The sequence below is a fragment of the Rana temporaria genome, chromosome 2, assembly GCF_905171775.1.
Source record: "Rana temporaria chromosome 2, aRanTem1.1, whole genome shotgun sequence".
NCBI classification, from domain to species: Eukaryota; Metazoa; Chordata; class Amphibia; order Anura; family Ranidae; genus Rana; species Rana temporaria.
The window spans coordinates 456,003,400-456,017,474 of NC_053490.1; the positions used below are offsets into that span (position 1 = coordinate 456,003,400).

Genomic DNA, 14,075 nt, shown 5'->3' on the forward strand with positions numbered 1-14,075 from the left:
GCCATGTTTATCTGCCGTTGTCATGGAAACCTGTCACCCTCCAGATGTTGATGAGGGCAGAACATGCTGGGACTTGTAGTTCATCAGCATCTGGAAGGGAAGAAGGGGTGTTTCTTCATTGCCGTGTTAATAAAAGGCATTTCTGACAAGTGCGGGGAGGGATTGGGACTTATCACAAATAAAATCTATATCAAACTACCCACATGTAACACTGGTATTTTTATCATTAAAGAAGTTGTAAAGGAAAAATTTGTTTTGCCTAAAATTAATGTCTGCAAGGTAGACAGACAGAATAGTGTAATGATTCTGTTAAAAAACGAGTAAATACTTATTAAATTCCTTCATCTATATCACCACCGGCGTTCTAGTTTCTGTTGTCTCATTCACTTCCTGGTTTGCGGCGCTCGTTCATGTAAGAACTACATTTCCCAGTATGCATTGCGGCACGCCCAGTAATTCACAAATCCTTGAAGTCTCTAACACGTAGAGATCGTCCTGCTGCACAGATGTAGTTCCCAGGAGGGGGCGAGCACGTTACTGACCACCGCAGTAAAGCCTCCCATCACGGTGGTCAGTAACAATCAGACAAGCAGGAAGTGAACAGAACAGAGAAGAAATAGAGCAACTTCTGAGCAAAAATGAACAATGAGGAAGTGAAAAGAGGAATGTCTGCAGGTAAAGGATGCTTATTATGAAAAAAAAAAAAAATTCCTTTACAACCCCTTTAAGGCCTGGTTCACTCCCGCGCCGGCGTGGAAGAGCATGCATTTTACGTGTGACAACGTGCGCAACATTCGGTCAGCGCATTTATTTGAATGAATTGTCCAACACACTAACAGCTTGCCAAATTCTTGGGTCTGCTTCAATATCACACTGCACTGGAACACATAGGGGGTTATTTACTAAAGGCAAATCCATTTTTCATGCACTACAAGTGCAAAGTGCAATAGAAATTGCACTTGGAAGTGCAGTCGCTGTAGATCCGAGGGGGACATGCAAGGAAAATAAAACACAGCATTTTAGCTTGCACATGATTGGATAATAAAATCAGCAGAGCTTCCCCTCATTTCAGATCTACCCCTCAGATTTACAGCGACTGCACTTCCAAGGGCACTTGCAGTGTAATTTCAAGTGCAGTTTGCACTTGTAGTGCAAAGTGGATTTTCCTTAGAAAATAACCCCCATAGTACTCGGGGGGTTTTGCTGTGTTAAAATGTATGGTGCTTAGCTAGGGGTGTTGGGTTCATTAAATGTATAGAACCAGAGGAGATACAATAAGGACACTGGGGCCTTTGCAACAGGACTAAATAATAGTAATGATTATAATAATGCAACATCCTAAAAATAATAATTAAAATTAATAAAAAATAGTTCCTAATAATAATTCATAATAATAATAAACCACCCTAATAATAGCAATAATAATATTACCTGTATTATTATTCCTATTTTAGGCTGGATGCAGAAGGCACTCTCAGGGCCTCCAAATAAGAATAGATATAATCATTAGTTTGCTACTAATTATATACATTATTTTTTTTATTAACCAAGTATCATTGTTCCTAGGAGCATTATTCATACATTCCATACCAACAGGACTATTATCCATAAGAGAGCTGCACATATATTTAGAGGGGACAGACGAGCAATGTGAACATTCATTCCTGAAGATAAAATTGCCCGGGTGTCATCAGCCTAAAGACTCTTACATTATATACAACATCTGTATACACCCAGCACATTATTATAGTATACACAGGGTCATTACTGGACATTGCAGGACAGGTCTCTGTATACTGGTCAGGGGTCTCCAGGCTGGAGAATTGGATGTCCATGGCAGGTGATCAGGATGAGTTGTCCCTGACATGTCAGTCCCCTCTATGTCCCATCATTGGGTGTCCCTGACATGTCAGTCCTCTCTATGTCCCATCATTGGGTGTCCCTGACATGTCAGTCCTCTCTATGTCCCATCATTGGGTGTCCCTGACATGTCAGTCCTCTCTATGTCCCATCATTGGGTGTCCCTGACATGTCAGTCCTCTCTATGTCCCATCATTGGGTGTCCCTGACATGTCAGTCCTCTCTATGTCCCATCATTGGGTGTCCCTGACATGTCAGTCCTCTCTATGTCCCATCATTGGGTGTCCCTGACATGTCAGTCCTCTCTATGTCCCATCATTGGGTGTCCCTGACATGTCAGTCCTCTCTATGTCCCATCATTGGGTGTCCCTGACATGTCAGTCCCCTCTATGTCCCATCATTGGGTGTCCCTGACATGTCAGTCCCCTCTATGTCCCATCATTGGGTGTCCCTGACATGTCAGTCCTCTCTATGTCCCATCATTGGGTGTCCCTGACATGTCAGTCCTCTCTATGTCCCATCATTGGGTGTCCCTGACATTTCAGTCCTCTCTATGTCCCATCATTGGGTGTCCCTGACATTTCAGTCCTCTCTATGTCCCATCATTGGGTGTCCCTGACATGTCAGTCCTCTCTATGTCCTAACATTGGATGTCCCTGACATGTCATTCCTCTCTATGTCCCAACATTGGATGTCCCTGACATGTCATTCCTCTCTATGTCCCAACATTGGATGTCCCTGACATGTCAGTCCTCTCTATGTCTCATTGGATGTCCGTCACATGTCAGTCCTCTCTATGCCCCAGTATTGGGTGTCCCTGTCGGGTGATCAGTCCTCTCTATGTCCCTGTCGGGTGATCAGTCCTCTCTATGTCCCTGTCGGGTGATCAGTCCTCTCTATGTCCCTGTATTGGATGTCCCTGTCGGGTGATCAGTCCTCTCTATGTCCCTGTATTGGATGTCACTGTCGGGTGATCAGTCCCCTCTATGTCCCTGTCGGGTGATCAGTCCCCTCTATGTCCCTGTCGGGTGATCAGTCCTCTCTATGTCCCTGTCGGGTGATCAGTCCCCTCTATGTCCCTGTCGGGTGATCAGTCCCCTCTATGTCTCTGTCGGGTGATCAGTCCCCTCTATGTCCCTGTCGGGTGATCAGTCCCCTCTATGTCCCTGTCGGGTGATCAGTCCCCTCTATGTCCCTGTCGGGTGATCAGTCCCCTCTATGTCCCTGTCGGGTGATCAGTCCCCTCTATGTCCCTGTCGGGTGATCAGTCCCCTCTATGTCCCTGTCGGGTGATCAGTCCCCTCTATGTCTCTGTCGGGTGATCAGTCCCCTCTAGGTCCCTGTCGGGTGATCAGTCCCCTCTATGTCTCTGTCGGGTGATCAGTCCTCTCTATGTCTCTGTCGGGTGATCAGTCCCCTCTATGTCCCTGTCGGGTGATCAGTCCCCTCTGTGTCCCTGTCGGGTGATCAGTCCTCTCTGTGTCCCTGTCGGGTGATCAGTCCCCTCTATGTCCCTGTCGGGTGATCAGTCCCCTCTATGTCCCTGTCGGGTGATCAGTCCCCTCTGTGTCCCTGTCGGGTGATCAGTCCCCTCTATGTCCCTGTCGGGTGATCAGTCCCCTCTATGTCCCTGTCGGGTGATCAGTCCTCTCTATGTCCCTGTCGGGTGATCAGTCCCCTCTATGTCCCTTTCGGGTGATCAGTCCTGTGTAGGTCCCTGTAGGAGAAGAGGAGGGTGTGATGAGTGACAGGTCGGCAGGGATCTCCCATCACTGGGCGCAGTAGAGAGGAGTGCAGACCAGGCCGGTAGGTGTCCGGTAGGTATGTAAGGACGGTGCACACATACATACCCCCGGGGGACCGCCGTACGGTGACAGGCATAGATCAGATCTCCGATCCTCCCGCTGGAGATTTTTTTTCCAGGAGCTGCTTAGAAATAATGGAGGACTGAAACCCCGCCCCCACAGGCATGTCACTGGGTCATGTGACCACTCCACACTGAGGTTAACCCTTCCACCCCCAGGAAGGCAGAGCCCGATCTCCATGCTACACCGGGATTGTCCTGTGATGAGGTGGGGGAGGGGGATGTGTGACTACATGTACCAGCATGTTGTGATCCCCCGCTGGCCAATCAGCATTCCTTTCACGTCATTTCATTTCCTCTTCACTGATGGCTCATGTAATGTAATCATCTCATCTTGTTACATCACCATACACCTCAGTGTGCTCCTTTATTTCATTTACTCTCATGTGTCCAAGTTCTCCATAATAAAGATAAAGTATTGGGGACACAATATAATACCCAATTATTTGGTAGAATATAAAAGATGATGTCACGCTGAATAAATGGATTCCAATCATGTCACGCTTTAAAATTGCGCACACCGATGGGATGGCGACAAACTACGGTATATTAATTATACATACCTCCCAACTGTCCCCGATTTTGAGGGACTGTCCCTGATTTGGAGCAATGTCCCTCTGTCCCTCATTCCTCCTCATGTGTCCCTCATTTTGGTCTGATCTATATAGTTGTATATAAAATGCACTGTTTATCTTTCAAAAAGTTTTTCCCAGAGCTAAACATTTCATCCAATTTCTAAATTGCTGCATTTGTAAATTCCAAAAGCCAATATAAAGAAATAGTAGTGGTAAAAAAAGCACTTGTGGGTTTAACCAATCTTGTTTTTTTTGTACAATTCTCCTTTAAGGGGGCGTGGCAAGGGGTGTGTCCTATGTCTACATACGTTTGCTCATAGGTGTCCCTCATTCCCATCTCAAAAAGTTGGGAGGTAGATCATACCACAGGGTCCATGTATTTATTGTATGATTGGAACTGTATTGTTATGTAGTGTATTTTATGCACTGCGAGGGTGGAATGTACCCCGATTAAGTATTTGTTTTTTGTATATTTGATTATGAAAAATAAAGTATAACTTTCCAACTAAAATAAATAAAATGCCATCATTAATTAATACCAAATAAATAAAAGTGCTTGTGCCATCAAAAGTTCCTCAAGATTAAAGTGGTTGTAAACCCTGTTACACCACTTGTACCTACAGGCAAGCCTATAAAAAGACTTACCTGTAGGTACTATGGCCCAGATTCTCAAAGGACTTACGACGGCGCAGCGCCATGTATGCCGTCGTAAGTCCTAATCTGGCCCATCGTATCTATGCGACTGATTCTTAGAATCAGTTACGCATAGATATCCATTAGATCCGACAGGCGTAAGTCGCTTACGCCGTCGGATCTAAATTGCAATTTTTTTTTGCCCGCTAGGTGGCGCTTTCGCCGATTTCCCGCGTCGAGGATGCAAATTAGCTAGATATGCAAATTCCCGAACGTACGCGCGGCCGACGCAGTAAAGTTACAACGTTTACGTTAGGCTTTTCCCGGCGTAAAGTTGCCCCTGCTATATGAGGCGCAGCCAATGTTAAGTATGGCCGTCGTTCCCGCGTCAAAATTTTTAAAAGTTACGTCGTTTGCGTAAGTCGTCTGTGAATGGGGCTGGACGTCATTTACGTTCACGTCGAAACCAATGACGTCCTTGCGACGTCATTTGGAGCATTGCACACTGGGATATTTTCCGGACGGCGCATGCACAGTTCGTTTGGCGCGGGGACGCGCTTCATTTAAATGATACACGCCCCCTACCCGCCGAATTTGAATTCCGCCGGGTGATTTACTCTACGCCGCCGCAACTTTACAGGCAAGTGCTTTGTGAATAAAGCACTTGCCTAAAAAACTTGCGGCGGCGTAACGTAAATCGGATACGTTACACCGCCGCAGAGATACGCCCAAGGTACTTGAATCTGGCACTATGAAGATCTCCTGAACTTGCACAGTTTAGGAGATATTCAGAGTGCATGCAGCTGATGACGTCATGGGCGTATGCCCTCTGAACGTCTGGCATACAGTGCTGAACCTTCAGAGCCCGTGCCGGAAAAAGCAGCTCCCGCGTGCACGTGCGGGAGTGACTTTATCGTGGCTCCAGCCACTCACAGCGCCAGGAGCCCCCAAACCCGGTAGAAACACCGGGGGAAGATGTCAGCTGTCTCAGCAGTGAGCAGGGCCACTGGAAGTACTTTGTTCTAAGGTAAGTATTTCATAATGTGCTAGTATACGATGCATACTAGCACATTATGAGGAGAAGAGAGGAGACGGAGAGATCACCGGAGCCACAGCCCGCCCCCCGCCACCTAGATGGGGTAAGAGCCGGGCTGACCGGCAGACAGCGTCCCAGGAAGAGGGGGGGTTTGGTGGTAGTTTACCCCCCCCCCCCCAAATAAAAAACACCAGCCGCCACTGAACATTACAGAACCAGAAACACTACAACCTGGAAAAATGAGAACCTTTAGATATATTGGCAAAATAGGAAATTCATATCACTTGTTATTCATAGAATGAACAAAGGTGTATATCTTTAGTTTTGTATTATTTCTAATTCTGATTTTTTGTTGTTTCTTTTTTTTTACCCTTAGATGGGCCTTATTGATCACTTTCCAATGGAAGAATTGTTCTTGCTTGCAGCAAAAAATCTGATTCTAGCATCCCTTTCACACTGATGCGCTTTAGCCGGAACGCACCTTTCCAGCGGGACAAAAGCACATCAAAAATGATTTGCCTTTAACCACTTCCCGACGGCCGTACGACTATATACGGCCGCAGGGTGGTTCTACTTCTCTGGGGCGCCGTGTTTTCACGTCCGCCCCTTTCCTCGTTCCCCGCGCGCGCTCCTGAGCGCGCAGCGGGGAACTTCTGTGCTGGCCGTGTCCCTTGGACACAGCCAATCACAGATCGCCGTGAACGGCCAATCGGAGTGGCCGTTTGGTAGGCGATCTGTGCGGCCAATGAGAGATGAGATCCTATGTAAACATATGAGATCATTTCAGCTCTCACAAGGACAGCGTCCTGTCAGGGAGAGAGGAGACCGATCTGTGTCCCTTGTACATAGGGACACAGATCGGTCACCTCCCCCAGTCACCCCCCTCCCCCCACAGTTAGAACACTATATAGGGTACACATTTAACCCCTTCCTCACCCCCTAGTGTTATTTTATTATGCTTAATTTTATGTAATTAAAAGGAAACAAAAACATCAAATATACACATGTGACTGGCAACTTTGTTGTAAGAAACATATTTAATAAACCTCTAGTAGTTTTACAAATAATTTAAAACCTTTACAATAATAATGTGATTCAAAATTAGAGATGAAATGGCGACCTCTGCTGGATATAGCTAAAACTGAATGCTTATAGCTGTGAGAGCAGATGAGGATTTATTTAGGGTTAATTGGTTTGTGTGAAAGCTATAGCATCTACAAACTATGAGATTTTTTTTTATTATTATTTATACTAGTAATGACGGCGATTGGCGACTTATAACAGGACTGCAACAGTGCAGCGGTAAATGTGACACAACTGACACTGGGGGGAACTAACTAACTGCCACTGACATCACCAGTTAAATTATTACAATGATCAGTGCTAATAATATGCACTGTACTAATGACACTGGGCAGGAAGGGGTTAACATTCAGGTTGACCAAGGGGTTAAATGTGTACTGTGTGCTGCATTTACTGGGGATCTAGTTGTTTTCATTCCCTGCTTAACAGGAAACAACTAGACCCCCTTGTCACTAAAGACAGCTCTGTGTTGTTTACATTCACAGAGCTAAGTTTGGGGAAGCTCATAACTGATCACTGGATGCTGGCAGTCAATCATTGGCCGGGACTTGGTAATCGGCATATGCTGTGACGAATCACGACACAGGGGGAAGGCGCTCGTGGCAGCCCCCTAACCAGAAATGCGGCATCACGTACAAAAGTGAGTACACCCCTCACATTTTTGTAAATATTTTATTATATCTCTTCATGTGACAACATTGAAGACATGACACTTTGCTACAATGTAAAGTAGTGAGTGTACAGCTTGTATAACAGTGTACATTTGCTGTCCCCTCAAAATAACTCAACACACAGCCATTAATGTCTAAACCATTGGTAACAAAAGTGAGTACACCCCTAAGTGAAAATGTCCAAATTAGACCCAATTAGCCATTTTCCCTCCCCGGTGTCATGTTACTCGTTAGTGTTACAAGGTCTCATGTGTGAATGGGGAGCAGGTGTGTTAAATTTGGTGTTATTTCTCTCACTCTCTCATACTAGTCACTGGAAATTCAACATGGCACCTAACCTCATGGCAAAGAACCCTATGAGGATCTGAAAAAAAAAATTGTTTCTCAACATAAAGATGGCTTAGGCTATAAGAACATTGCCAAGACCCTGAAACTGAGCTGTAGCACGATGGCCAAGACCATACAGTGTTTTAACAGTATAGGTTCCACTCAGAACAGACCTCGCCATGGTCGACCAAAGAAGTTGAGTGCACGTGCTCAGCATCATATCCAGAGGTTGTCTTTGGGAAATAGATGTATGAGGGCTGCCAGCATTGCTGCAGAGGTTAAAGGAGTCGGGGGTCAGCCTGTCAGTGCTTAGACCATACACCGCACACTGCACAAAATTGGTCTGCATGGCGTCCCAGAAGAAAGCCTCTTCTAAAGATGATGTACAAGAAAGCATGCAAACAGCTTGCTGAAGATAAGCAGACTAAGGACATAGATTACTGGAACCATGTCCTGTCGGCTGATGAGACCAAGATAAACATATTATTTCTTTCAGATGGTGTCAAGCGTGTGTCGTGGCAACCAGGTGAGGAGTATAAACACAAGTGTATCTTGCCTGTAGGGATGAGCTTCGTGTTCGTCTCGAACATCGTATGTTCAACAGTTCGTCTAAATACGAACGTTACGGGCCGTTCGCGCCAAATTCGAGTGGCGTGTCAAGGCCCATAATTCACTGCATTGCTGGCTGATGATTGGCCAAGCATGCACTATGTCCCGCATGCTTGGCCAATCACAGCTTGCAAAAAACGGAGAGCCATAATTGGCCAAAGCCAGGGTGGCTTTGGCCAATTATGGCTCAGGGGGTTTAGTACACGCCCCACACTATAAAAGGCCGCCTGCAGGTCGGCCCTGTGTAGTGTGTTGCGGTGGTTAAGAGAAGACAGAGAGAGAGTGTCATTTTTTGTAGGTAGATAGAGCAGGCAGGCAGGCAGGCTAGTCAGTTAAAATTACAGTGTGTGGAGGATATATATGCATCCCAGGTGTTGAATATATATTTATACACTGTATAGTTTAGCTAGATCCGCTCTTCCTAATTTACTGAAGGCAGGCAGGTGATTGTGCTAGCTGCAGTATTCTCACGTGGTGTACTGTCTGTGTCCTCTGCAGTGTGCACCTAAAGCTACGTGGTGTGTGTACTGTCCGTGTCCTCTGCACATTGTGCACCTAACGTAAAGCTGGTATTTCTCATATTTACTCCTAAAAGCAGAGATCTTCTCATATTAATACTACAGGCAGGGTATATTGCTGCAAGTACTTTCACGTGGTGTACTCTCTGTGTCCTCTGCAGTGTGCACCTAAAGCTACGTGGTGTGTGTACTGTCTGTGTACTCTGCAGTGTGCACCTAAAGCTAAGTGGTGTGTGTACTGTCTGTGTGCTCTGCAGTGTGCACCTAAAACTACGTGGTGTGTGTACTGTCTGTGTCTTTTGCAGATTGTGCACCTAACGTAAAGCTGGTGTTTCTCATATTTACTCCTAGAAGCAGGGATCTGCTCATATTAATACTACAGGCAGGGTATATTGCTGCAAGTACTTTCACGTGGTGTACTGTCTGTGTCCTCTGCAGGCCATTAGTATGTCTGGAAGGACAACAAGGAGAGGCAGAGAGTCACGAGCCGATAAAAGAGGGCAAGCAGGCTCTGCATCTAGAGGTAACAGTGCTGGTCATGGACACCGTGCATCCTCATCAGCACGTGGCCGTGGGACACGCTCGTCCTTTTATTCGGCAGCTGGCCGTGTTGAGCCGTAACATGTGGAAGACTTGGTAGAGTGGATGACCAAGCCGTCCTCATCCTCCTCATCCTCTCTCACCCAGGCTCAGGCTCAGGCTACTTTGTCTGGCAAAGCAGCTGCCAACGCGGCCTCTTCCCTCTGCTCAATGGCATCAGTCACTCCTTCCCTAGCCCCACCATGTCCTCCTGAGGAGTCCCCCAAACTGTTTAACCACAGTGTTGGATACATGCTGCAGGAGGATGCGCAGCGTTTTGAAGGCTCCGATGATGGTACACAGCTAGAGGAAGGCAGTAACGTTACGTGAGCCCAGAGAGAGGGGGTGCCCAAGAAGCACAGCAATCTGGCAGTCATGTTCCCCCAGCTGCAGCATACTGCCAGGTTTTCTACAGTGATGAGGAGGGAGGGGATGATGAGGTCACTGACTCTACGTGGGTGCCTGATAGGAGAGAGGAGGAGGAGGAGGCACAGGTGCATCTCCAACAAGGCAGGATGCCCTCCAGGGGCCAGCTTAACCACTTAAGGACCGCCTCCTGCAAATATACGTCCGCAGAATGGCACGGCTGGGCTGTACGTCCTCTTTAAGTGGCCAGCCGTGATATAGGAAAACACAATCAATGACGTGACACGTCCAGCCCCGCCCCCTACAGTTAGAAACACAGATGAGGTCACACTTAACCCCTTCAGCGCCCCTTAGTGGTTAACTCCCAAACTGCAATTGTCATTTTCACAGTAAACAATGCATTTTTAATGCATTTTTTGCTGTGAAAATGACAATGGTTCCAAAAATGTGTCATAATTGTCCGATGTGTCCGCCACAATGTCGCAGTCACGGAAAAAATCGCTGATTGCCGCCATTAGTAGTAAAAAAAAAAATGAATAAAAATGCAATAAAACTATCCCCTATTTTGTAAACACTATACATTTTGCGCAAACCAATCAATAAAGGCTTATTGTAATTTTTTTAACCAAAATAGGTAGAAAAATACGTATCGCCCTAAACTGATGAGAAAAAAAATGTTATATATTTTTGGGGGATATTTATTATAGCAAAAAGTAAATAATATTGAATTTTTTTCAAAATTGTCGCTCTATTTTTGTTTATAGCGCAAAAAAAAAACGCAGAGGTGATCAAATACCACCAAAAGAAAGCTCTATTTGTGGGAAAAAATGGACGCCAATTTTGTTTGGGAGCCACTTTGCACGACCGCGCAATTGTCAGTTAAAGCGACGCAGTGCCGAATCGCAAACACTGGCCAGGTCCTTTACCTGCCTAAAGGTCCGGGTCTTAAGTGGTTAAGGGCAGCACACTGACTGCATCACAACGCAGAGCTACGCATGTGCAGGGCGCTGCTGTCTCTCAACGTTATTCCAAAAGTTCTTTGGTGTGGGCCTTTTTTGAGACGAGTGCATCAGAACGCACCACTGCTATTTGCAACATATGTCTCAAGCGTATCTCGCGTGACCAAAACATTACCCGCTTGGGCACCACATGCTTGACCAGACATATCTCGACCTGCCATGTAGTTCATTGGCAAGTGTACCTCAAAGACCCACACCAAAGAACAAAGCGGACCTCTCCTTGCTCCTCATCAACTGGGATCTCCAACCCCACTATACCCTCAGTCCTCTCTAAAGCCTGCACTGATAGGACTGAAGGTGTAGAATTAGGTGTGTCACAGCCAAGTACTTGCGGGCAATCTACTATCGGTACACCGATGGCAGATTGTACCAGGCAAATTTCCCTGCCCCAGCTGCTGCAGCGCCGAAAGAAGTTCTCTCCCAGCCATCCACATGCCCAGCGGTTGAATGCTAACTTAGCTAAATTGCTAGCACTTCAACTGCTGCCTTTTCAGTTGGTAGATTCTGCCCCCTTATGTGAGTTTGTGGAATGTGCGGTACCTCAGTGGCAAGTTCCCAAATGCCAGCATGTGGAAGGCAATGTCCATGCCTCGCTGGACAGGGCAGTCAGTGGTAAGGTGCATATTACCGCTGACTCATGGTCCAGCAGGCATGGACAGGGACATTACCTATCTTTCACGGCACATTGGGTGACTCTGCTGGCAGCTGGGAAGGACGCAGGAAAAGGTACAGTAGTGTTGGAGGTTGTTCCCGCCACCACGCCTCCAAAATGCTACTACTAGTTGTGACACACCTCTCTCCTCCACCCCCTCCTCTTCCTCTGTGGCCTCTTGCTGTGCTGATGTGTCCTCGGAACCAGCGGTGCTCCGTAGGCGTTCAAGGGGCTACGCAGGTACGCAGGCAAAGAGATGCCATGCGGTGCTTGAGCTGGTGTGCTTGGGGGACAGGAGCCACACTGGGCCAGAGGTTCTGTCAGCTCTGCAAGGGCAGGCTCAGAGGTGGTTGACGCCACGCCAGCTTAAGCCAGGAATTGTGGTTTGCGACAACGGCACCAACCTCCTCTCCGCCCTGCGACAGGGACAACTGACCCATGTGCCCTGTTTTGCTCATGTCCTTAACTTGGTGGTGCAGCGGTTCTTGGGCAGGTACCCAGGCTTACAGGATGTCCTGAAGCAGGCCAGGAAAGTCTGGGTGCATTTCCGACAGTCATATAATGCCAGTGCTTGGCTGGCAGACCTCCAAAAGAAATACAACCTGTCCAAGAACCGCCTAATCTGTGACATGCCCACCAGGTGGAACTCTACGTTGGCCATGCTGCAGCGGCTGCACACGCAGCAGAGGGCCATCAATGAGTATCTGTGCCAAAATGGCAGCAGGACATGGTCAGGGGAGCTTGGTTTTTTTCCCCCACACCAGTGGGCCATGATCAGGGATGCATGCACTGTCCGGTCACCATTTGAGGAGGCCACGAGGATGGTGAGCAGTGACAGTGCATGCATCAGTGAGACTGTGCCTCTTATTCACCTGTTGGAGCACACACTGCGTGGAATAATGGACAGGGCCCTTGAGGCAGAACAGAGGGAGGAAGAGGAGGACTTCCTTACCTCTCAAGGCCCCCTTTATCCAGACAGTGTTCCTGCTTGCCCGCCTATCACACAGGAAGAGGACGAGGAGGAGGAGGAGGATTGTGTCAGTATGGAGGTGGAGCCTAGCACTCAGCATCAGCAGCAGTCTTCAAGGGATCAATTACAGTCCCAAGAAACCCATGGACTTGTACGTGGCTGGGACAAGGTGGCTGCGGATCATGTCGTCCTCAGTGACCCAGAGGACTCTGCACCGAATGCCTCAGCAAACCTACGTTGTATGGCCTCCCTGATCCTGCAAAGTCTGCGGAAGGATCCTGGTATTTGTGCTATCAAGGAGAGGGATCATTACTGGCTGGCAACCCTCCTTGATCCACGTTACAAGAGTAAGGTTGCGGACCTTATCTTGCCGGCACAGAGGGAGCAGAAGATGAAACATCTTCGGGAGGCCTTGCAGAAAGGTCTGTGCAACACGTTCCCAGTAACTGGGAGGTTACAAAATCCTGGTCCTGGACAGCGTGTTGCTGAGGCTTTGGTCAGTCACAGAAGGAGCGGTGGAGAAGGTGGCCGTTTTTTTAGTCGGCAGCCCCAAGGTTTGACCGATTCCAGCAACCATCGCCAGCGTCTGTTTTACATGGTGCGGGAATACCGTCCATAGATCAGACTTGGACACCTTTCCCACCGAAAATCCTCTGGCTTACTGGGTCTTGAGGATGGATCAGTGGCCAGAGCTTGCACAGTACGCAATTGAGCTACTGGCTTGTCCTGCATCCAGCGTTCTTTCAGAACGCACATTCAGTGTTGCTGGAGGCTTTTTAACTGATCACAGGGTGCACCTCTCCACCGACTCGGTCGATCGACTGACCTTCATAAAAATGAATCAGGCTTGGATCACCACCAGCTACCAAGCACCTGATGCTGATGTAACTAAATACTTTTTTTTTTAAATATCAGATCCCTTCAAGACTGCCTATGCTGATGTGCGGGGACCGCCCTGTCATCCTCCGGCTCAGCGGGGATCAACGGAGCGAACATTAATGATCCGCCCCGTGTGAAAGGGGCCTTAGGTGTGTGCATCTTGCGTTAGTGTTTTAGTGGAGAACACGCTCATCCATCATCTCTTGATGTGTTATAGTTACATACAGGTGCATCTCATAAAATTTGAATATCAGCAAAAAGTAAATTTATTTCAGTAAATTCAAAAAGTGAAAAATATATTTTATATAGATATGTTACACACGGAGTGATATATTTCAAGCATTTCTTTCTATTAATTTTGATGATTATGGCTTAGAGCTAGTGAAAACCCCAAATTCATTGTCTCAGAAAATTTAAATATTACATAAGACCAA

At 47.2% G+C, this 14,075-nt stretch overlaps 1 protein-coding gene across 4 annotated transcripts in view; it reads right to left on the reverse strand.

Annotated features, from left to right (window-relative positions):
* The window catches only part of MYO18A (myosin XVIIIA), a 475,424-nt gene extending 471,573 nt beyond the window's left edge, over positions 1 to 3,851 (reverse strand). For all 4 annotated transcript variants that reach the window (XM_040338545.1, XM_040338542.1, XM_040338541.1 and 1 more), the window contains exon 1: positions 3,711 to 3,851. The gene's annotated coding sequence lies outside the window, so the exon portion shown is untranslated. The remainder of the gene's footprint in view (positions 1 to 3,710) is intronic.
* Between the last annotated feature and the right edge of the window lie 10,224 nt (positions 3,852 to 14,075).